Source organism: Staurois parvus, unplaced genomic scaffold (genome assembly GCF_062004578.1).
Source record: "Staurois parvus isolate SC_StPar_1 unplaced genomic scaffold, SC_StPar_1.0 ptg000013l, whole genome shotgun sequence".
In the NCBI taxonomy this organism is placed as follows: Eukaryota; Metazoa; Chordata; class Amphibia; order Anura; family Ranidae; genus Staurois; species Staurois parvus.
The window spans coordinates 7,281,307-7,306,493 of NW_028317809.1; positions in this window are offsets into that span (position 1 = coordinate 7,281,307).

Genomic DNA, 25,187 nt, shown 5'->3' on the forward strand with positions numbered 1-25,187 from the left:
GCAATGCTTAATGCTCTACAAAAGTTTGCTGAGATATGGTCAAGTTGGTCAGGTGAATTGCTTTGGCCAATCACAATGTACTGTCAGGGCACAGTGCATTGTGGTGCGTGGCAGCCCACCGAAGGCTCTTACCGTTCATGTGTTCACCGAACTCACCAACGGCCAATGTTTGAGTCGAACATATGTTCGACTCAAGCATCAAGCCCAACTGTAGTTGTAAACTGTCATTTGGTGGCAATTTAGATACACATTCTGCTGTAATAGGTTGTATACATTGCACAGATGCACCACTTAACAGGCAGGGTCAGGGCAGCTCCTTCCCAGGTATGTGTTTGAACGGAGTTCTGCATTTTTAATTGACTTATTGCAACATTTTGTTTAGAATGTGTGCAGCAAAAAGATGGTTTAACTTGCCTAGCTGTAAACTGCATTCCAAAATTGCTGATGAAGTCACGTGTTTGAAGTGACGTAACGCGTAGATACGCCAGTGGGAGGAGTTTACACGAACGTTCTGACGTCATATCCAGCGTGGGCGCCATCTTGGTGCTCCCAGTTCCTGAATGCAGTACACCCTTTGAGTGGTGTGAAGGCTCGTTTTTTATGAATAAATGTGTGAGTAGAATTTTGGTTTTTATACTCATTCAATAAAGCGATTTTACACTATGCAAGTTCTTTTTCCTTATTGATGATCGTGTGGGAGGGGTACCTTCGATACCATCAACGCTCTGACATAGGAGATAAGAGGAGGAGAGTCCCACCATTACTTCCTGAGGGATTCACCATCTGAAGGATCTATCCAAGATTTACCATATACTCAAAGGCTCGTTGGTCCCTAGGGGCCTGGGCAGGAAGGTGAGGGGGCACTTCACCTATTTGAGGATTGGCACCTACAGTTTACACCAGCATGTTATTTTATGCACATGGACACTATCTACTGCACATGCTTGAAGTCACTATAGTGCATGATTAAGTGGTCTGAGATCTAGTCACCACCAGCCCATTAATGTTTTAGACGTTATGGCCATGTGGGCCACCTGTATATCTGTATGTCATCTGATATAGTATACTTCACTTTGTTTTGAGCGCTGCACTGCTTTATATCTTTATTTTCTTGACTACTGTTGGTGTTGTGATTGTGGCACCTTTAGTGCTAGCTGCTGTATAGTATTATTATATGTAGTGGCGCAGGAGATTATATTCATATTTTTTTCATTCCAAAATTACTTGCAAAATATTTATTCTCCAGTTTTTTTTAGAAATGGTTTTCTTCCCATAAGAAGAGTAAAGAACCTCACAGGACCTTTTTGTTGTTACCTGATAGGTATGGGAGGCTTTTCCTTTACTCCTTCCAATCAGCATTTTGAGCACAGTCAGGCTCAATTAGGGTAGATTCTGGCTAGCTATGGCCATGAAGATGTGAACGTTGGTCATTTGAGAAAGTGTGAGAGCTGTATCTAAAGAAAATATAAAATAGTGAGGGTGCAGGCATGAATAAAAAAGCTGTAAAAACTGTGTTTGTTGACAGAAATATCATCACTTGCATTATATTTGCCTGTGTCCAGCTTAGGGTGCAGAAAGAAGATGAAAAGCAACATACAGGAACCCAAAATGAAAACACTGATGTTCAGTAAACCTCAGTTGCATTAGTGCCAGATCTACCTACAGAGCATGGGAACCGGGGGCATCTACAATCATGTTCCATAAATCTCACAGCCTAAGCACAATGTCACAGGGGATGGGTGATGATGCATTTCAAGAGCACCACCCCCCTTTGTCAAGCTTGCTCGAAAGGGCAATTTTGTTCTTAACATTAAGTTTCTTTTTAAATACAAAGCTGCTTTTGTTTTTGTTTTTTTAAATATAACCAGGCCTGGTTTACGGTCTTTTGGTAAAATACTCTATTGTCACTATATGATTTTCTCTATTTGCTTGTATTTGCAGTGGAATTTTTCATCTGTATGGGATTGTGTTTTCTTATTGTTATCTGCCTATGTGCACAAGTTTTCTTCTACATATACATATTTAGTTATGCAAAGAACACATTGTTCAACAGGACTTAACACATGAACATAAAGAGAAGTCTGCATTATGTATACTGCAGTTACATAATGTAAAAAAAAATTTAAATCCATCAGAGAGAGTGATGTCCCCTTGATTTAACTACAGCAGCTATTCTAAGCTTGGGACTTGACACCAATATCTTACTGCTAGAGTTTGCGGAAGATATAGAATCTATAACCCTTAAACATCTTTACAACATGGAATGCCAACATTGGGTTTGCTGACCCTATTAAGGAATTGGAAAAAGAAAATCAGTTTTCTCCAATACCTTGACAGGGAAGACCATTTTTGCTGTCTTGCTCCTTGTATGTCACTAGTACATAGAGATCTGAATAATGAATGCTGGGGAAATTTTAATGCAACACATTTAAACCCTTCAGATAAAATTGTGAATATCTTGGATGATAAAAAAACTTTGTTCACAGAGAATGCTCAGATAGTACGTATTAGGAGATACAAGTATTTCCTATTTTAAAACCAAGAGAAGAGAGTTGGGGGGATAGAGAAGGAAAGAGGGTAGAATGCTCTGTATTCTCTGTTTTACTTTATGTTTTACTTTGCTCTGTATTCTTGCCTGATGTGTTCTGGGTACAAAAGCCAATATGTCACTGTTTTGCTTTGGTGTCTAGTAAAAGGTTATTTTGCAGTACAAGCCAAGGAAATGATTAAACCTCTATAGTGCATTAATATTTCCTTTACTAAACAGAAAAGTTGCACATACAACTGCAGGAAAAATAGTTCATAGCATACAAAGTATAACAAAATATGCCTACAAAATGCACAAGCTGACTATATTCCTAGAAAATAAGCATGTACAATATTTATACAATAAGTATATTAAACAGCTACTCAATTTGGGCTTTCTATTGATGCAATCTTCTTCATGGTTCTTTGAGTCCAACTGCTTCCTCATCCATCTTAAGAACAAGTGTGTCTTTCCTCTGTCTCACAGAACAGCTGCTTCTTCTCCAAAGTCCAGAGCACTCTATCTTTCCCTGAGCCAGATGCCTGTTCAAAAGTCCTAATCCCCTCCTCCATTTCCTAATGTCATATCCTGACTTCCTCTGCTGAGCTCATAAACCAGTCTAACCGGTTAATTTGCATATCAATAGGAGAGGCCCAGCTTCTAAAACAGCACTTGGTCTTAAAATCTAACAATTTACAAATGTCTGAGGAAGTCCAAGGGGGTAATGTCCTGTGGAGGGTAAGTTCAAAATGAGGGTAGAGACTCATATGAGCTCTGTGTTGAGCTCACAGTCTTATCCAGTAGATGAGTTGTAGCAGAGAGGTGTTTGTTCCATGTGCCACAGGACTCCTGACTTATAACATATACAGCTGTGGCATGGTAGATAGCATAGCATAATTTTTTAGGACTTGGGGCAAAAATGTTGGAGGTAGCAGCTAGTAAAAAAACCTAAATGAGTTTCCTGTCAGAGGAACAGTTGAGACCATATGTGTCTGTGAGCAATGTATTAAAAGGTAATGGGGCAGAAGATAGTGTCTGATCCTACAATGAGGAAACAGTTAAGTTGGGAGCTAGTATAAGAACTTGAAAGTTTAAACTAAACAGTTAACAAATCCTTGTAGGAACAGTAGCCTCCCTGGTGGTATGCCCGAGTGTAGCTTGGGGTAAAGTTTCAGTACCACAAGCGGTAACCACGAGCTACACTCGGGCTTACCATGTGGCGCTGCTCCGGGATCCCTCCATCACTTGCCTTGTCCTGCGCTCCCGCGATGTCCCTCCTGTAATGTCCTCCGGCGGATGCCGGCATCTGTCATCTGGGTTCCGTCCCCTGCGAGCGGCGGGACGTACGGGGATGGAACCGGCGGTAAATTTGAAAATGACAAAAAGTGACATTCACTAAATTCACTAAAATAACATAGTAAAACATTACTGTATCAAACCATTTCACATACTTTTTGTCCCTAGTGCTTTGTCCTGTGCCCTGCCTACATTTTTACTGTTCTTTCTGCCTGGAAAATGAGAAACGTCCATGGCATCCAAAAAGCACCCCTTTAGGTCAAAATCGGTTTTAGACCAGCTAGAGAACAGCGATAGTAAATTAGAATTACTTGCAGAATTGAGTGATGATGATTCGTGGGGAAATTCGTCATCAGACACTGAAAACGATTCTGCGACTTTGCTCAGTGATGTGCAAACTTGGTGCTATATTTCAAATTTCAGTGTTTTTGGTTTGATTATATTATTGAATTAAATTTATTATTATTATATTATTATTTTTTATGATTATTTTTAAATTATAATTTATGATTTTGTGTTTCAAATTTTAACATACCCAGGATGTTTACTAGACTCTTGTTCGGACAGATTTCAGTGAGTTATTCCTAAAAATTACAGGCCTACAATAAAAAAAATACATATTTCCATGCAAAAAAATGTACCGCTTTGAGCACAGAAATATGGACATAATCAGACCGCTAGGAAGGTTAATACTCAATAAGATGTGATGGAATAGTAGCAGTCCAACAGAATCTTGCTAGATGATGGATGTATCGATTTAGGTGAATCAAGTGTTCACCTCAGCAGAGAGTCACTCTTGCTGTATTTTAGGGGTAGATGATTTCCATTTTTTTCTACTCAAGAACCATGGCATGAGTGGCTCAAGTGTCTGGAAGGTGCTTAGTAGACTGACGAGATCGCCCAGGTGGCTAAGAAATGCATTTTGGTAATTTTTAGTTGTAATCAGTTGAAAGAAGAATCCTCATTTATATTGCACACATTGTACAGTATTTTCAACAATGGTTTGAGCACACAATGTATTAATATTGTGCACCTTAAGAGATTTGTTAGGAATAGTATCAATGTACCAATAAACATTATCTCATATGATGCCTGAGCAGCAGTCGTGATCAATTCCTTTACTTTAGAGAAATGTATCCAACATAGCATGCCTCTTGGCCTACCTGGTTCTGAGGTGCAAGGTTTTAAGTGGGTTGAAAGAGTTGAAAAATGAATGAAATTTCATGTTGAAAGAACAATTGTTAGATTATCGAATCATTAGTGTGCTCACAACAACTGTTGATTTCGTACGGCCATCGAAAATGACAGATTGGACATGTTGGGAATTTTTATCAGAACAAATGATTTTCTAGTCGTATTTAGGGTTATTGTTTGAAAAAAAAATATTAAAACTGAAATGAGCATGAGTGAAAAGAACGTTCTTTGTCACAAAAGTTTGGTCATATCTTATTTTGATGACCATAGTGTAGTGTGTGTGTTTTTCTACTATAGGATTTAAAACATTTCCTGCAGCCAGAGCTGGCTGTAGGGGACAAGTGAATTCAACATTTTGTGTATTGCATCCTTGTAATCACAACAAGGAATCAAGATGGATGGGGCTTGAAGTGTGTGAAGCAAAGCTATTTAACACAATGAATCCAGTGGTATTGTTATTATTTAAAGCCAATAGATTAAAAAACATTGCATCATTCTGCAGATGAAGATCAAAATGGATGTGGACCTTGGTAGGAGTGCTTACAGGTGAATGTGGGGGCATTGTTTTGTTTGTTGCGATCATTGCTGGGAGAAATGAAAGTTGTGCTGTGGTGTTGGGATGCTAGGATCCCCCTGGCAAAGCACCTTATCCCCATCTTTTTGTTGGGCAAGTGCTTTTTCACCGCAACCCTGGTCTGATTGTTGTGGGTAGACATGTGCAATTTGTTTCATTTTGATTCTTTTTTTGGCCAAATATTTCATTTTCGAAGATTCAGATTTATCCAAATTTCCAAATGAAAATAGAAAAGAATAGTAAATAATCTGAAAAAAATATATAATGAAAGATAATGCATGTTTTCATTGTTTTCATTTGAATTACGTTATATTTTGGAATTCATACGATATTATTCAAAGTCATTGTGACTAATAGCTGGTTGTTAAGGAGCAGGCAGTCACCGTGTCCTTAACAACTATGACTCATCTGCTGTCAGAAATATTCCCCACTGACAGCAGAATGTCAACAAAGTGTTGGCATCAAAAAAATTACAAAATAAAAACCAGTGCCCCCCCCCCCCCCCTAACCTATACCAGGTCCTTTATTTTTGGTGTGTATTTTATGGGGAACGCCACTCAAAAAAAAAAAAAAGACTTTCCCCCCCAATTCATACCAGAGCCTTATCTGAACATGCAGCCTGATGGCAGGCCAGGAAAGGAGGGAAGAGTGAGCAATCCCCTCCTCTAACATACCAGGCCACATGCCCTCAATGTGGGGGGATGTTTTTGGGGAGGGAAATTCCCCCACAGCACCTTTTCCCCACATTGATGGGGACAAGAACCTCTTCCCCACAGGTCTGCAAAAAAACACCGCTCACTGAACACTATGTGTCCCATCCAGGGACACATGCTGAATGACAGATACACTGGGGGGTGGGGTTACCGAGTAACCACGCCACCATGTTTACCTGTCATTGTCTTTCCACGGGATACATTACTTGCTGAATGACAGGTATTGATTGGGGGGACCCCCACACTGTTTTTTTCTTTTTTTATTTTAATGCTGGCAGTTTGTTTATATTCTGATGTCAGTGCTGACAGCACATTAGTCATGATTATTAAGAACGAGGTGGCTGCCCGCTCCTTAACAATCTGTTTTTATATTAGCAATGAATTCAGATCGTCCTAAAATAGAATAAAGACTTATTGAAACTTTTTGAATTTTTTCAATTCCACACGATATAACAAATATACCAAGCTAATCCTGAAGAAACAAAATTAATCCCAAAAATGAAATAGACCGACACAACGAAAATGGTTAAAAGTAATTTCGACCTAACAAATGCATCTGAAAACAAAATTTTCTTCTGTGCACATGTCTAGTTATGGGGGTCTGCAAGTGGGACCATATCAGAATCTTGAAGCTCTCTTCACCCCCCATGTGAATGATTAAAGGGTACATAGTAATCCAACTCATTCACACAAAAAACAGTAAACAAAGACACTTTTTGAGAAGTTTTGTACATCTATTGTGAATCATGTCGTCCATCGATCCACGTCAATCAGGATAAATGGTTCCTGGTCCCCACTAAAAGAAAAAAATTCCACAGACAAATAGACATTATCCTGTCTTATCCTGTATTGACTCCCTGGGCTGAATAACATCTCCCAGGGCTCCAATGCTAAAAGTAAACAAAGGGGCAGGGGCCCTCTGGGTGACATCATTGACCAAATATGGCCAGTTTAGTCAGCCATGTCACCCTATGAGTTCCTTTGTTTACTTGGCTGGAGATTACCATCCAGAAAATCTGTGGAGCCGGGTGACATCTCTGTTTGCAAAGCAAAGGGCAAGTTGTAGAACCTGCAGCTTCCTTAGCAATTATTGACAGATATAAAACTGTTATATATAGTAGTGGGAGACATAAGGTCCTGCTGAATGGGTTAACACCCAAAAAGTCAATATTTGGTCTGAAACTTGAACTCAACCCTACTGGTAGCTTCAGTGGGTTCCTCTGTCCATGTCCATTGACAGACTTAAGCACAATGTCTAAGTCACTCTCTTTCGCTTGTGCGGATAATTGTGAGGAGAAAAGGAGGTCACTTGCCTTTTATGTCATGGACACTTCCAATTGTTTGTTTGTTTGACTCCTTTTTTATTTTTTGGGGTAATTATTTTCAGTTTTCTCCTCTTAAGCTTTCCTATGATAGAATACAGTAAGTACTCTATAAGGATATATGTACAGGATGCCCCCTCAGTCATCCCTTAGGCCAATGGATTAAATTTGATGCGTTTACCTATTTAGGAATAATAGTGATTGCCCAAGGTCTCAGAGATATACACTAGGAATTCTCTTTCCATTATTAATAAAGTAAAGAAACTGCAACAGTAGAAGGATCTTACACTATCCAATCTTGGTAGATGTCACAAATCATAATGATCAATTTTCTCTGCTTATTATACTCTATGTAGAACTTACCCATCCTGATTAAACATATGGATATACAGAAATTGCCTTCAGCTTTTCACACATTTATCTGGAAGGGGAAGAAAGCAAGAATTTTGCTATCCACATTGAATCACCAGGTAGAGGACATTGGAGTTAATTTTCCTGACATCAGACTATATAATTTTGCTAACCTGGCCTGTCATGTTTGGGACTGAGTAAATGAAACATCTTACTATACAGTACATATATAACATTTACTCTTCCTACTCCTACTCCTCTGTCTCAACTTCCTGAACATGTTTAGAAAAATATTCTAGTAAGGGACACAATTATATAAATGGATAGAACCTAGAAAACGGTTTAAAATGGGCGTAAACCTCTGAAATGGAAAAGGAACAAATCATAACCTTCTATAGGGTGTACTTGCCTCAATGTAAAGCACCTTGTGTGATTTCTTGTATGTCAATCATCTCTCTGCTATCTGCATTAATCACATCAGAGCAATTATCCTGACACCGAGCAATCCCGGGAGATGCCCCCTCCAGCACACAGCAAGTGATTGACAGCCTCAACTGTGCATGGTTTCCTATGAGACTGTATAGAGGACGGTGGGTCCATTCCCTCCACTCAGGCCTCAGATTACACTCAGCTCTCCTCTCTGTGCTTTGTTTAGGACTCACAAAAAATGGAAAACTAATAATGTATATAAGAGAAGTGATCCCGAGGTATATCTAATAGATGCCAACATCCCTAAAGTGCAAAATTGTATAGGAGAAAAAAAAACCTAAACGGGACTTTTTTAGGCATCACCAAAATGAGTAAAAATTACATCAGTCTTTATTAAACATAGATGAATATTAGCCATAAAACATTCAACAGGCGGTGATATACAAATGAGTACAATTATACCATACAAAATTGTGTCGACATAACAGAGTTCCTAAATAGCATCCAACATGTTTCAGAGTAAATCTACTCCTTCTTCAGGATCAAGACTCTGTACATGAAACATATGGCCTCTAAAGACTGAAACATACATATAGTCATGCAGTAATTCTATTGACAGTTATAGACAGTGACCCTGAAGAAGGAGTAGATTTACTCTGAAATGCGTTGGATGCTATTTAGGAACTCTGTTATATCGACACAATTTTGTATGGTATAATTGTACTCACTTATATATCACCGCCTGTTGAATGTTTTATGGCTAATAATCATTTATGTTCAATAAAGATTGATGTAATTTTTACTCATTTTGATGATGCCTTTAAAATCTCATTTAGGGTTTTTTTTTCTCCTATACAACTATTCTATAATGGTAATGTGGTGACTAGTACTGAGCGGATAAATTCTATGTTATGTTTTCTAGGTAATATTTTACTATTGTTTTATTTCAAATAGTAGATAACTTATCCCAAATACCACTATTAATAGTTGGTGTATATATGAAAAAGTGAAATAATGGCATGGAAATTAAGGCCATGGCCCTGTAAGTATATTATCTACACTGACTATGTCCATATATGTATTTTACAGATGCTGTGTTTTTTTGTTTATATTTTATACATATGGAAAACGTAATAAACATATGCCAAAAAAGTGTTAAGTTGTTTAGTTTTTGCTGTCCCCAGGAATCCAGGGTATTCTTGGGGTTCCTGTTATTCCTCATGATGGGTGATAGCTGGAGTAATTTATAGTTAAAGAAGTGCCAGGACAGACACAAAGGCAGGCAACTGTAAAATTGTTCATATTATTCAGCCATTAGCCTGCCCCTCCCAATAGTGTTATTTTTTACACACAAGAAATAAATTAATAACCTGGCTGTGAACAACTTTAAATAGCTTTAGGACATCTCATGCTACCATGAAGTGGATGGTTAATTTAAGGCTAAAGAGAATAATAAAATATATCCTGGTATGTCATTCATCCCATATCTCTATACATCTTAATTTGCTTAATAACATATCAAAGTACAAAGTGCTGATTTTGACACTGTGAATGCACCATGACAAGCTGTAATTCCCTCTTGGAGCAGATGACCCTTTTTATTCAAACAATATGAGAGAGAGAGGGGAGAGAGAGGGAGATTTTTTTTAATTAAAATATAAACTGCACAAAATTATTTTTTTAAATAAATTCTATAATAAAATAAACCTTTTTGGTCACCTATTGGGCAAAGATGCATTGTGTGCAAAACAAAGCATTTTATTTTCTTAATTTTATTTTTGCCAATATTGAATTGTGATTGATTTAATTTTTGTAAGTGAATGCAGTCCTACTGATCTGTATGAGGTTTATCTGTATGAGGCTGCATGAAAACTAACGGTACTGCAAGATTTCTATTTATCTTGTTTATGAAGGACATGAAAGGTTGCCCTCTGCTGGATATAAGTAACACTGTACTATTTAACGTAATAGTCACAAAACAAAAATACAGTCTGCAGCTTGAGTGCTATTTCAGTATGAATTTCCTTTATCTATCTATCTATCTATCTATCTATCTATCTATCTATCTATCTATCTATCATCTATCTATCTATCTATCTATCTATCTATCTATCTATCTATCTATCTATCTACCTATCCATCTATCTATCTGTTTTATTATATGTTTTAATGCAAGCTTATGAATAATACCACATCGTTATCATGTTGCAGTTCTTTTTAAGTTTTTAAGCAAATACTAAAGATTAGGCTCAATTCGAAACCATTATATATATATATATACACGCACACACAATCACACAATATATATGTACAGGTGAAACTCAAAAAATTAGAATATCATGCAAAAGTTCATTTATTTCAGTAATGCAACTTAAAAGGTGAAACTAATATATGAGATAGATTCATTACATGCAAAGCAAGATAGTTCAAGCCGTGATTTGTCATAATTATTATGATGATTATGGCTTACAGCTCATGAAAACCCCAAATCCACAATCTCAGAAAATTAGAATATTACATGCAATCAATAAAACAAGGATTGTACATAGAACAATATCGGATCTCTGAAAAGTATAAGCATGCATATGTACTCAGTACTTGGTTTGGGCCCCTTTTGCAGCAATTACTGCCTCAATGCGGCTAGGCATGGAAGCTATCAGCCTGTGGCACTGCTGAGGTGTTATGGAAGACCAGGATGCTTCAATAGATGCCTTCAGCTCTTCTGCATTGTTTGGTCTCATGTCTCTCATCTTCCTCTTGGCAATGCCCCATAGATTCTCTATGGTGTTCAGGTCAGGCGAGTTTGCTGGCAAATCAAGCACAGTAATCCCACGGTCATTGAACCAGGTTTTGGTGCTTTTGGAAGTGTGGGCAGGTGCCAAGTCCTGCTGGAAAATGAAATCAGCATCCCCATAAAGCTCGTCTGCGGAAGGAAGAGTGAAGTGCTCCAAAATCTCCTGGTAGACGGCTGCGTTGACCCTGGACTTAATGAAGCACAGTGGACCAACACCAGTAGATGACATGGCTCCCCAAATCAACACAGACTGTGGAAACTTCACACTGGACTTCAAGCATCTTGCAGTGTGTGCCTCTCCATTCTTCCTCCATACTCTGGTTCCTTGGTTTCCAAATGAGAATCAAAAGTTTCTCTCATCAGAAAAGAGGACTTTGGACCACTGAGCAACAGACAAAGTCTGTTTTTCTTTAGCCCAGGTAAGACGCTTCTGACGTGGTTTGTTGTTCAGGAACGGCTTGACAAGAGGAATACGACATTTGAAGCCCATGTCCAGGATCCGTCTGTGTGTGGTGGCTCTTGATGCACTGACTCCAGCCTCAGTCCACTCCTTGTGAAAGTCCCCAACACTTTTGAATGGCCTTTTCCTGACAATCCTCTCCAGGCTGCGGTCATCCCTGCTGCTTGTACACCTTTTTCTTCCACACTTTTCCCTTCCACATAACTTTCTATTAATGTGCTTTAAACAGAACTCTGGGAACATCCAACTTCTTTTTCAATACCTTTTGAGGCTTTCCCTCCTTATGGATGGTGTCAATGATGGTTTTCTGCACAACTGTCAAGTCAACAGTCTTTCCCATGATTGTGATTCCTACTGCACCAGACTGAGAGACCATTTAAAGGCTCAGGAACCCTTTGCAGGTGTTATGGCTTAATTAGCTGATTGGAGTGGGACACTTTGAGCCTAGAATATTGCACCTTTTCACAATATTCTAATTTTCTGAGATTGTGGATTTGGGGTTTTCATGAGCTGTAAGCCATAATCATCACAATTATGACAAATGACGGCTTGAACTATCTTGCTTTGCATGTAATGAGTCTATCTCATATATTAGTTTCACCTTTTAAGTTGCATTACTGAAATAAATGAACTTTTGCACAATATTTTAATTTTTCGAGTTTCAGCTGTATACCTCAAAGAAGCAAATTAAACTTTGGTGATTTAGAACAATTACATACATTTCAGGTGGTGTACACTTGCTTGTGGCTTAAATATGAACTCTAGGCAAATATAAAAACACCTTTTAGTCAAATTAGGTCTTCTCTTATAAACAATCTTTAGAGCAGATCTCCAGCCAAAATTAGCCAAATAAAAATTAACGGAAGTTGTCAGATGGTTCTATAAAAATAATTACTATATCACACTCAAATTGCCTGCATGATATCTTCAAAAGCAAACAGTTTTAGAATATGGTGTGATCTTTGCATATTTGATATATACATACATATATATATATATATATATATATAGTCCTCTGATAGCCTATTTAAAGATTAAAAAAACAGCTTTTGTGGCAATATTCACTTTCAATCCAGATATTTCTCACAGGACATGTTTTTGCCACTAGATGTCCTCAGTTTGATGGCCAGCATCATTCAACTCATTTCCTGTGAGCCCAGATTTTCGTAGACCTGCCCCAGCCTTTGTCTGAACAGTGAAAAGAGAGTCAGTAAAGTGATGAGCTAACTATGCTTTCTATTCCTACCCAGTACATGAACTGGTTGGGTATTTGTATTGCTTCTATCTCTCTCCCCTTAGCCCTGCATTAGGGTTTATACCTGGAATTGTCTGTAACATGGAACAGGATTTCTTGCTGCATTGCTGGATGATTGGTCAAAACAATGGAAACTGCAGTTCAATTTTTCTAAATGTAAAATAATGCACCTAGGGAAAAAAATCATGTGATAATGTACAATATTGGGGGTGCAGTGTTGCCCTGAACTGCAGAGGAAAAAGATTTGGGGCTACTTATTTCAGATGATTGCAAAATGAGGAAACAGTGTGGCCAGGCAGTGGGGAAAGCAAATATACAGCGCGGAACAGAAGTATTTGAACACCCTGCGATTTTGTAAGTTCTCCCACTTAGAAATCATGGAGGGGTTTGAAATTCACATTGCAGGTGCATTCCCACTCTGAGAGACAGAATTAAAACAAAAATCAGGAAATCACATTGTATTATTTTTATAGAATTTATTTGTCTTGCACTGCTGAACATAAGTATTTGAACACCTGAGAAAATCAGTGTTAATATTTGGTATAGAAGCTTTTGTCTGCAATTACAGAGGTCAAACGTTTCCTGTAGTTCTTGACCAGGTTTGCACACACTGCAACAGGGATTTTGGCCCACTCCTCTACACAGATCTCCTCTAGGTCTGTCAGGTTTTGGGGCTGTCGCTGAGCAACACGGAGTTTCAGCTCCCTCTAAAGACGTTCTATTGGATTTAGATCTGGAGACTGGCTAGGCCACTCCAGAACCTTGATATGCTTCTTATGGAGCCACTCCTTGGTTATCCTGGCTGTGTGCTTCGGGTCGTTGTCATGTTGGAAGACCCAGCCAGGACCCATCTACAATACTCTGACTGAGGGAAGGAGGTTGTTGCTCAAAATCTCACAATAAATGGCCCCACTCATCCTCTCCTTAACCATTTCAATACCAGGCAATTTTACACCTTCCTGCCCAGGCCATTTTTCACGTTTCAGTGCTCTCAGACTTTGAATGACAATTGCGCGCTCATACAACATTGTACCCAAACTAAAATTTTATCATTTTCTTCACACAACTAGAGCTTTCTTTTGGTGGTATTTAATCACTGCTGGGGTTTTTATTTTTTGCTAAATTAACAAAAAAAGACCAAAAATTTTGAAAAAAAAAACACGTTTTTCTTTGTTTCTGTTATAAAAGTTTACAAATAAATAATTGTTCTTCATAAATTTAGGCCAGGATGTATTCTGCTACATGTCTTTGGTGAAAATAACCCAAATTAGGATGTATTATTTAGTCTGTAGGAAAGTTATAGAGTTCACAAACTATGGTATAGATCTGAAAATTGATCAATCCTGAAGTACTGACAGCCAATCTAATTTCTTGAGGTCCAAGAATGTCAGAACAGTACAGATATCCCCCAAATGACCCCTTTTTGCAGAGTAGACAGTCGGACGTACTTCATAAGAGGAATGGCGAGTTTTTTGAAGTTGTATTTTTTTGTCATAATTTTTCGGAAAATGAAAAAATTAAAAAAATTATTTTCACTATTTTTTTTTTACATACTGTCACCAGTGCAGTACAGTGTCATCATATAACTGGCATGGCGGTGAACAGGGACACTGACTGGTGACAGTATGAAAAAAAAAAATATATATATATATATTTTTTTTTTAATTATTTTTAATTTTTTATTACATTTTTTTTTTTTTTTAAGATTCTTTTTTCATATTTTACTATGACCAAAGTAGTACAATGTTACCATAGTAACATTGTACTACTTTAGGGAAGTGATCAGTATTTTTTATTTTTTTTTCTACACAATTTGCTTATAGCAAAGAATTACTTTGCTATAAGCAAGCATTTACCTGAATGAAATCGATTCATTCAGGTTTTTTTTTTGTGCTTAGCTGTGATTTGGCCACAGCTAATCACATGACATGTGCATGTGACCTGCTGTGACCATTCACAGCTAGGCACTAGTATACAATGGATGGCATGAATGAAGCCATCCATTGTATACAACTGTCATGTGACCTGCTGTGATTGGACAGTTGGATAAAAATCAATGATTTTTTTTAAAAATTAAAAAAAATCGGATTTTTTTTATTTAAATCGGATTTTTTTAAATAAAATGCTTTTTGAGGAAAATATATTACCATCCAAAGGTTATTCCATCATGAAATAAAGATTCGCTTTTTAATTATGTAGAATAAGGCTGTATATGTTTAATTTTTTTGGTAAATAAATGCCATTAATCCATTCACAATGTCATGCTCTTCCAGAGGTTTTTGTAAGATTATTGGGCAGTTTCTCTGCCTACAAGATATTATCACAGATGTTTGGTTTACTTTTGCAGTTCTCAAAACTGAATTTGACTCAGCGGAGATCACATGCCTCTTCTTCACAGCAAAAATGTTATAACATGAACAGAGTTAAGAAAAAGACCTTAATCCTAACTTCTACAAACCTATGAATACAGAATCAACCCCTTCAGTGCTAAGTTTCAAGAAGTTCAGTGAATAGAATAGAAACAATATTTTTCTGATTGTTTGGAGTGGAATAGATCTGCACAAGAAGAAAGTGAAACTAAGTGTGAGGAGGAAGGGGCTGACAGTCTAAGTTTCTTAAAATATATATATTTTGTTTAGCCAAATTAGTTAACAAACATGGATGTTTGTTTAAGCAAATAACATATGCTGGAATGTTATTGTTTCAGTTGAATAAATCTATTTAAATTGTTATTATTAAGGTAATGATTATTTTTCTCCTTCCTAAGTACAACAGAAAAGTTGTCCAAATATGAATGATTAACCTATTAAACTGGGGATAAAAAAACTAATATAAAAAGTTGTTATTCTAAAAATCTTCATCTACTTGCATATTAAAGTTATACCAGCAAGAATTAGTCTATGTAGAAAACTATGATTTAAATCAAGCCTTACTGACTAGTGATTTAAATCAAACCCACAATGATCAGTGCCGCCTATCAGTGCCCGTCAGTGCTGCCTATCAGTGCCGCCTAACAGTGCCAGTCAGTGCCACCTAACAGTGCCAGTCAGTGCCACCTAACAGTTCCAGTCAGTGCTACCTATTAGTGCCGCCTATCAGTGCCATATATCAGTGCTGCCTTTCAGTGCACATCAGTGATGCCTGTCAATGCCCATCAGTGCCACCTACCAGTGCCTCCTCATCAGTGCCACCTATCAGTGTCCATCAGTGCAACCTATCAATGCCCATCAATGAAGCCTCATTAGTGAAGGAGAAAAATCACTTATTTACAAAATTTTATAACAAACACTAAGAAAAAACGTTTTTTGTTTTTTTTAATTTTCAGTGGTTTTTGGTTTGTTTAAGAAAAAATAAAAAACCCAGAGGTGATTAAATACCACCAAAAGAAAGCTCTATCTGTGACAAAAGAAAATCTAAAAATTTCATATGGGTACAGTGTTGCATGACCACACAATTGTCATTAAAAGTGTGACAGTGCTGAAAGCTGGAAATTGGCCTGGACAGGAAGAGGGTATAAGTGCCCTGTAGGCTTGTGGTTAAATTAACTGGTGGAAAGTTCAAAATTAATCTTAGAAAGTATTATTTTACTGAAAAGGTAGTTGATGCTTAGAATAGAGTTCCAGCAGAGGTAGTGAGCCAGTCAACAATAAATGGCTTCAAACATGCTTGAGAAAAAAAAAGATTAAACAAACAAAATGCATAAATAAAAAAAAAGGGGGAAGACTCTATAATTCACAAGGTCTTTTTCTCTACTGTCGCACTTCTGTGTTTCAAGAGACTGGTTCCAAGTCAAATCCAGGTACTTACACTGCTTATGTTAAAAAAAAAAGATGTATCAGTGATTACAGAGATGCATTAAGTTGTGTCTTTTATAGCTGTCTAGATTTCAGCAGTAAACCTTCATTTAAACCCCTTCTAACATAGTATCTAAGATCTGTTTCCACAGCAAAAATCAGATTCAAAGTGGGAATTTATGGACGTAAGATTGGGTATTGCACAATGCTGAGGATTTTACATGTTTACAGAATTTAAGCTGAACTCCAGGAATTATTTGTATTGCATGCCTACAGTAGTTCACCTTGGCACAATGAAAATTTGCATTACTTATATCTGATGGACTGCTGGGGAAGCTGAAAATCACTGTAGTTGTCAGCACTAAAACAGTGATAACCACAATCTGCTCAGGTTCTATGCGACTTGCTACCCCACTGAACACCAGCAGTCATTTGTTCAGCATTGCTAACATTCATAGAATGCCCTGTATTTTTTTCAATGAAAACAAAGCATTCTCTGATTGGAGAAAGTAGAGAAGAAGGTCAATGGCATCACAATATCTACCTTGTCAAATCACAGAATTTAATTTATAACAGGTATTTATATACCACCATCAGTTTAGACAGCAGTTTACATACTGCAGATAGTGTACATTCACATCAGTCCCTAGTTTACAATCTAAGGTCCCTAACTTACATTCATACATACACATACTAGCGACAATTTAGACAGGAACCAATTAACCTACCAGCATGCCTTTGGAGTGTGGGAGGAAACCGGAGTACCCAGAGGAAACCCACACAGTCACAGGAGAACATGCAAAGGTCAGGCAGGTAATGCTGTGGTTGGGATTTGAACTGACAACCCTTGTGCTGCTATGTGGAAGTGCTAACCACTTAGCCATTGTACTTTCCAGATATGCCCTGTATTCACTGAAAAAAATACAAGGCATTTTATGGATGTTTACAGTATTGAGCAAATGACTATCTGTATTCAGTGTGATGTGGGTCAGCTGATCAAATTGAACCTAAACAAGACCTGGAAGACTTTGGCTATTATTGTAGTCATACTGACTGCTACAGTGCTTTCCAGCTTCTTCAGTGGTCCATAAGATATAAGTAATGCACACTTACATTGTTTCAAGTTGGCCAACGTAGGTATCAGGGGCGGACTGACCATTTGGAAACTGCCCGAGGGCCCGGGGTCAGTAGGGTGCCCCATGAGATGCCCCTGGTACCTTTTTCATAGGTTTTTGTTGACTTTGGGCAAGGGCACAGGGGACCCATGATCCCCTATTGCCCGGGGGCCCCATGACTTGTCAGTCCGCCCCTGGTAGGTATGCAATACAAATAATTCCTGGAGTCCAGCTTTAGAGTTGAGGGAGCAATGCAGCTCTCAGTTATAGAAAGATGTGAACCTATCAGGGATTCACAACAACATATCTCAGCCTGGTATTTTGAGGGATCCACAAAATCTTTCTATTCATTCAGAAGAGGTTGTCTGGTGTCCTCTGAAAAAAATAAAAGTCAGCAGCTTCAAAAACTGTAGCTGTTGACTTTTAAAAAACAGCCACTCACCTGTCCCACGATCTAGCAGTGTGTTCATCCCAGCTGGGTTCACGTTGGCTCAAGTTGGCACAGCCGGGTGCCCACTGCACATGCATGAGTAGCATTGCACATTGTGAATGGTCCTGTAGTCTTTCTGGACCTATCATGTGTTGCAGAATACTTCGGGGAGGGAGGGGGAGAGAAGAACCTACGCTTCTGATTGCCTAGGCCAGGGGACTCCAAACTATGGCCCTTCAGGTGTTGAGAAATTGCAAGTCCCATGAGGCCATGCAAGACTCTAACAGCCGAAGCAAGACTCCCAGAGGGAGAGGCATGATGGGACTGGTAGTACTTCGACAGAACTTACGCTTCTGATTGCCTAGGCCAGGGGACTCCAAACTATGGCCCTTCAGGTGTTGAGAAATTGCAAGTCCCATGAGGCCTTGCAAGACTCTAACAGCCGCAGCAAGACTCCCAGAGGGAGAGGCATGATGGGACTGGTAGTACTTCAACAGCTGGAGGGCCATAGTTTGGAGACCCCTGGCCTAGGCAATCGGAGTAGAAGTGGCAGTGGGTACCAGTCCAAAATCAGGCACTTGCTCCCCAAAGGTGCCAATTCTTCATGATGAATGGGGGACCAGTCCTTAAAGCAGAACTTCCCCTTTTTGGTGGAGCTCTGCTTTAAAGTTTGCTCCTACTAAAAACATCAGGGGAAATTTACGAAAATTGGTACACACAGAATCTGGTGCAGCTGTGCATAGTAACCATCAGCTTTAAACTTCAAATTGTTGACTTAAGCGTTGGCAATAAAACTTAGAAGCCTACTGGTTTCTATGCAGAGCTGCACCAGATTCTGTGTGCATCAGTTTTAGTAAATCTCCCCCATAATGGAATACACAATGGAATACACAATTCACAGTGTGTTATTTTGAAGACTGCAGACTTATAGCATGGATTTCCCAAATGAACTGTATGCGCAAATGCAACTGCAACTCTTCTCAGCATTACATACACTAAAGGATGTCTTTATGTTAAATGGTGTCCAGCACATAATTTTCTATGGTGCTCTGGGGTGAAAATAATTAGGCCTGAAAGAAAACGTAGAGCAAAAACAAGAAACCTGGGCAACCAGCCCCTACTTCTCCTTAATTACCTTGTGATACACCCCTTTGTGAAATTTTAGATAATTTATAGGTACAAGTGAAAGCATGTCATTAAATTAATAAAAAAGTGCAAAATTAGTACTATAGAATCACTGGAGCCAAAACATTGCTCTTCTCTTTCAACTGAACAGAGGTTTGCCATTAGTCAAAGTGGTGTGAGGATACTAGGTATCCAAATCAAACATCATAAAAGTCCTAAGCTGCTCACCAAAATACAAAAGGTTATGTTTCCAAATACACAATGATACACAGAAACTCGAAGGATTCTATATTAACTAGCTAATTGAGGCTCCCAACCAGTGCTGAATTCTGGATACCACAATATTTCTTCCATCTCTATCTCTGATAACACAATTTAGTGCCCAAATTACCCCAGATGTGAAGCTTTAAATAAATTCCTTATAGGGACAACTTAAAGTGTATGCTACCCCAACATTTCATATTCCTGATATGTGTCTGTTGTACTTGTATGAAAAAGTAACCAATTCATTTTTTATCTTTTCCTTTGTGTAAAATTCCTAGTGATCCTTCCAGGTACCCTACTTTCCTATTTCGAATTGACCACTCTAGGCATAGAAGTACATCCATCTCAGCGTGGTCAGTTTTCTGGCGGTGCTGGAAGCTTAGCCTTCCTGTCCTTTGACTTGTGCTAGCACTTCCCCCTGCACAGCCATTCACTGGGAAGATCATTGTACTTCTTGTTCTCCTCCCCCCAGCTCTCCAAGCTCCTTGTGCAGCTGAGAACAGAGGTTGTGTGAAAAAAAGAAAAAAAAATGGTATCTATATATTTATTTTAATATCTATTCACTAACATGTTGCCTTTCGTTTCTATTTTAAACTGAATGGGTTGATTTACAAAGTGCATATACTTCAAAATATATTTGTGACTGTGACAGAACATGAATAAAGTGAATAATTAATGCATGATTATAGTTTTTGATTGCTCAGCATTGCTATCAAAATGGTATCAAATAGTTTATTTATTGTCACATACAGTTTTTTTTTTAGATTCACAATGACACATTTCAGAATATTGTCAGAGGCAGATTAATTTAAGTGTTCCACTGCATTGCAAAGGATGTAAGGTGCTTTCTAGCTCATCAAAGGGCAGCAATGTGCAGAAGACTGGTTCTGTATACAACTAAGATGTACAGAGGGAGATTTACTAAAACCGGAGAATTCAGAATCTGACGCAGCTGTGCATAGTAGCCAATCAGCTTCTAACTTCAGCTTGTTCAATTAAACTTTGCCAATCAAACCTGGAAGCCAATTGGTTTTTATCCATAGTTGCACTAGAATTTGCACTCTCCAGTTTTAGTATTCCAGCCAACTCTGAAATACATTGTAAGAAAAAAATAATGTCTGATTTTGCTTTTTCCTATCCTAATATTTCCAGAAAGTAGTGTTTACTTGCAGATGCTTGCTTCACAGAACCTAATTTTGTACTTCCATCCCATCAGTGTTTGTAGTAAAACATACTTACCATGGAATTCATTACTACACAGTGAAGACCTTCATTGCAGGCAAAATAGAGAGGTTGACGGTTAGGAATAATGGGATCAATATCAATTGCCATAAAAACCACAGGAATGACTATGATATGCAAAAGTAAAATTAGCATAATTATTCAGTAAGGTAACACAAAGAACCAATTATTACTTTACACTGGAAAAACCAGTAGCAGCAAATCAGATTTTGATTTTATGTAGTTAAATCATTGAAAAATAAATAATGACTGATTGTTTGAGTATGCACAATAGCTTTGATGCTATTGGTCAAAGGCATTTCAATATTTTGTCTACAGGAAGTCATGTTAGGGATGTGGCTGAGAAATTTCATATATCTGATGGATTTAATTGGATATCTGGTTAAAGAAGTATTTTATTTTTTTTTACTATTTAATGGTTCTAGGATCTTCAAAGTCATAATCCTTTTCGTAGCAACATTGGTTGATGTCAGCAGAGCAGTTTGTCACAGATGACCTAAAAGAAAGCTTATACACTACATCTAGGCTTCTTATTAGGATTTTTTTTATACTTGCAGAGAAACTACAAATCCACAAAAGGTATAGCATATATTGATTGACAACTGTATATATGCCTTCCCACTGGACCATAGCACCTTCTCATCTCTACTGGACCCATTTTTTTAATTACACTGCTAGGGAGCCTCAGCTACTAAATTCCTGCTAGAAAATAGTTATTACACTTGGGGAACATACCCCTATGGTTGGAAATGGATTGTGTTTTCAGTAAACACATGAGTGTATATATAAGACATATATATTCAATAAACAATATATAGCAGCATATGTTTTGTACATTTTGTTGCTAATTTGCAGTGGTATTTTGGCATTACAAGAATCATATCCAAAAATTTAAATAAGTGAACTAAGCAAATTACCCAGAATTTAACTCCTGACTCCAATCTCTATGTAACCCCTGATTTCAATCCAAACCTTAATCCCTTACAATAGATGTAATACTAAAATATATATTAATTTTGTAAAACAAACGTTTAGTGTCAAAACAAATCTGTGCTAAAATATATCATCATATTTAAAAAAAAGACAGACCTTAGATGTAGAAGCACATCTTCACTTCCCCATCTGGGCAGCATCCTTGTACTTTTAGTTACATGCAGTGCAACTGACAACTTTTTCACTGCCATGTCTGAACCAAAGTTTAATGTCCTGTGCATCTATTTGTTTCCAGCTGGGTTAACATTTTCAGATACATTAGTTTTTTAGTAGTGGGGAATTGGTACTAAACTTTTTTGCAGGAGGTTCCTCAAGGCAGTGAGTGGTGCCCTACCCTAAGCTGCCAACAGGTTAATTATATTTTTATCTTCTCTATGATAGGGAGGACCAGGGGAAACATTATTACAATTTTTTTTTTTTAGTTACACTTCCATTAACTATACTTTAGATCCCCTCCAGAGCATTTTTTTCAAATGCCCGCAAATATAATAATATTATTATATATTATAAATAATATTGGCTATAAATAAGTTACCGAATAGTGAAAATTATGGTACCCCAAATTGTCAATAAGCAACATTTTAAGTGTTAAATGCTCATCAGTTTACGGTAAACTGCAAATTAGGGAACTAGATTTATTGCTCGCTTTCCAATGGCTGTGGCAATATATTATATGTGTGGCGCAATCGCATACACATACACATGTGCACCCTGGGCTCACATCGGGCTTGCAGTTGTGGTGTGTACATGGCAATGGAGTTTTTTTTTAATTTTTTTTATGTTTAGACCTCCATGCCCCCTATTGCAGCTAATCAAGCACAGGGGAGGTCTGCAAAGAGGTGGGGCACCATGAGCTATTTATTTTTTACGTCCAATATTTATTTTGCTCAAATAGCTATTTTGCTACATTGTGGCTTGTTAGTTGGCTATTAGTAACTTTACACTTAATTTACTATATATATATATATATATATATATATATATATATATATATATATATATTAAAATAAACACATTAAACAGTGACAGGAAAAGAGTTTGCAATGATGCTGTTACAATATATTAGATGTTTATGAATGGCCCTGGCTGCTGTGTAATAACAAATGGGAGAGGCAAGCTGTGTAAATTTGGTTTTTATTCCTGGAAAATGTTCTGTTAAATTGAAATCCCTAATAATTTGGGAACCATCTGTTAATTCTTGGAACAAATGGTCTGAGCTCATGTATTGGAGACAATCCATCTAAAGGTTTGTAAACCTCTTTTGGTCTACACTATTATACTTAAAAGTCAAAATGTAGTCAAAATAATATTTTTCATTTCTGAAATGTTGATTTAATAAAAAGGTTAGTGATGTTTAAAATATCAAAGCAAGGTACTTAATTATTTCTTTCTATGAGAAATTTTTAAACAATTAGAAACTTGAAATATTCTGGATCCCTAACAGATTGCTTAAAGATAAACCATGAAAATGTGAAACTACATTTTGCCAACCTTACTAATAGGAGTAAGTACTGTAAGGTAAATCAAGTAACCAAAATGATGGTAGAATGGCAAGGAGCTTTTACAGTTATTACACAAAGACTAACAACAATGCTTGTTGCCTGTGCAAATAGATTCTCACAGGTGTAAAACTTTCAAACCTGAGCTTTCTGGCTGTGGATTTCCAGTCCAAAGTGTCCTAGCAGACCTCTCTAAAGGAACTGAAGATATGATGGAACTCAACAGATACACATTCCTCTTCCACTCTTCAGACGTTTGCAGTGCCTTTACATCGGACACCTGATTTGAAATATTTAGATTCACAACTCAGCAAATGCTTCCAGCAAGTGAGCAGGTGAGAGAGGGAAGTCTATTGTAGCTGACTTAGATGATGTTTGATGAAGACACAAATTACTACTTTTTACCTTTTGTAGATCAGAGACCGTGCGGATCAATTAGAGAATAAGTTTGATGAATTGGTGCAATACGTTCATGTTTTAGAGGAAGACAATGCGTATCTGAAGCATTCTATGTCCCAAATCCAGCTCCAACAAGAAGATTTGGAAAACAGGAAATGCCGTCAGAACATCCGTATTCTCGGTATGTCCAAATCAATTGCTGATTCTTAAATGCACCGACATCTATTATCCTATTTCACCTCAACCGCCCCCATGGTTCCAGAAGCAGCTTGGTGCCTGGACAGGGCTCATTGATCTCTGGGCCCGAAACCTGTTGACAGCACCAGACCACACGACTCCATAGTCTGCTTCCATTTTTTTGAAAGCAAAGAAGCTTTGTTATCTTCAGTCCACAACAAGCCTTCCTTGGAATTTAAAGGGGACAGACTCCAGCTCTTCTGTGATCTCTCTCCGATTACCCTGGCCAAACGGCGGGAACTGAAACTGATCACCACACACCTTCAGCATTACCTTGTCCCTTATCGCTGGGGTGTTCCCTTCAAGCTGGTCGTCTCTAAAGATAACTCCCAAGTTATTCTACGTGACCTTCATGAGGCGGACTCTTTTCTAAAGCAGCTGGGACTCCCACCTTTATTGGAAGACGCATCTTCATTGCCACCTACTCCATCTCGCCCTTCCGCCACCCCCAACAAGATTTGGACACCAGTTCTTGGGGGCCGGAAGCGACTTTCTCGTACCCCACAATGCCCACGTCCTCCTCATTCCAGCGATGTGCCTACCTGATGTCCTTCTGGGGTGTTCTCCCGTGGATACTCTGGGATTGACCCCCCCCCCTTTTTTTTTTCTTGCTGGCCGAGCCCTCGTTGGATGCATTCATCTCTTTTGTTCTTTTTTCCGTGGCCGGGTTTGACGACTGTTATGTGTCGGTTGTCATGTTGCCCCAGATCCCGTCTAGCCATTTGCCTAGACAACTTGGGTATAGTTATTTTTCTCAAGTTTATATCCCTACGGATATCTATGTCTCCTGCTGTAATTTCTATGGTTTATATTTTATGTGCTCTATCAGTGTTATTTATTTCCTGTTTTGTTTCATCGATGGTATCCCATTTATCTTTTCTGTTGGTACACATGCTATATCCATCGTTATTTTATGATGGCCTTACGGTTTTTATCATATAATGTCAAAGGCCTTAACTCCATCCAGAAATGGTGGATGGCTTTGAAGGAATTTCGATCCTCAGGAGCAGACATTATTTTTGTCCAGGAGACCCATTTTAAATAAACTGTCTCCTTTGCCTCAAGGTTTTTTTTCCAAATCCTACTCAGCCTTTGATCCTTCTGGGAAGGCTGGAGTGGCAATTCTGATTTGGATACATTGCTCCCTTCAGGTCGTTTCCTCCAAGGTCGACCA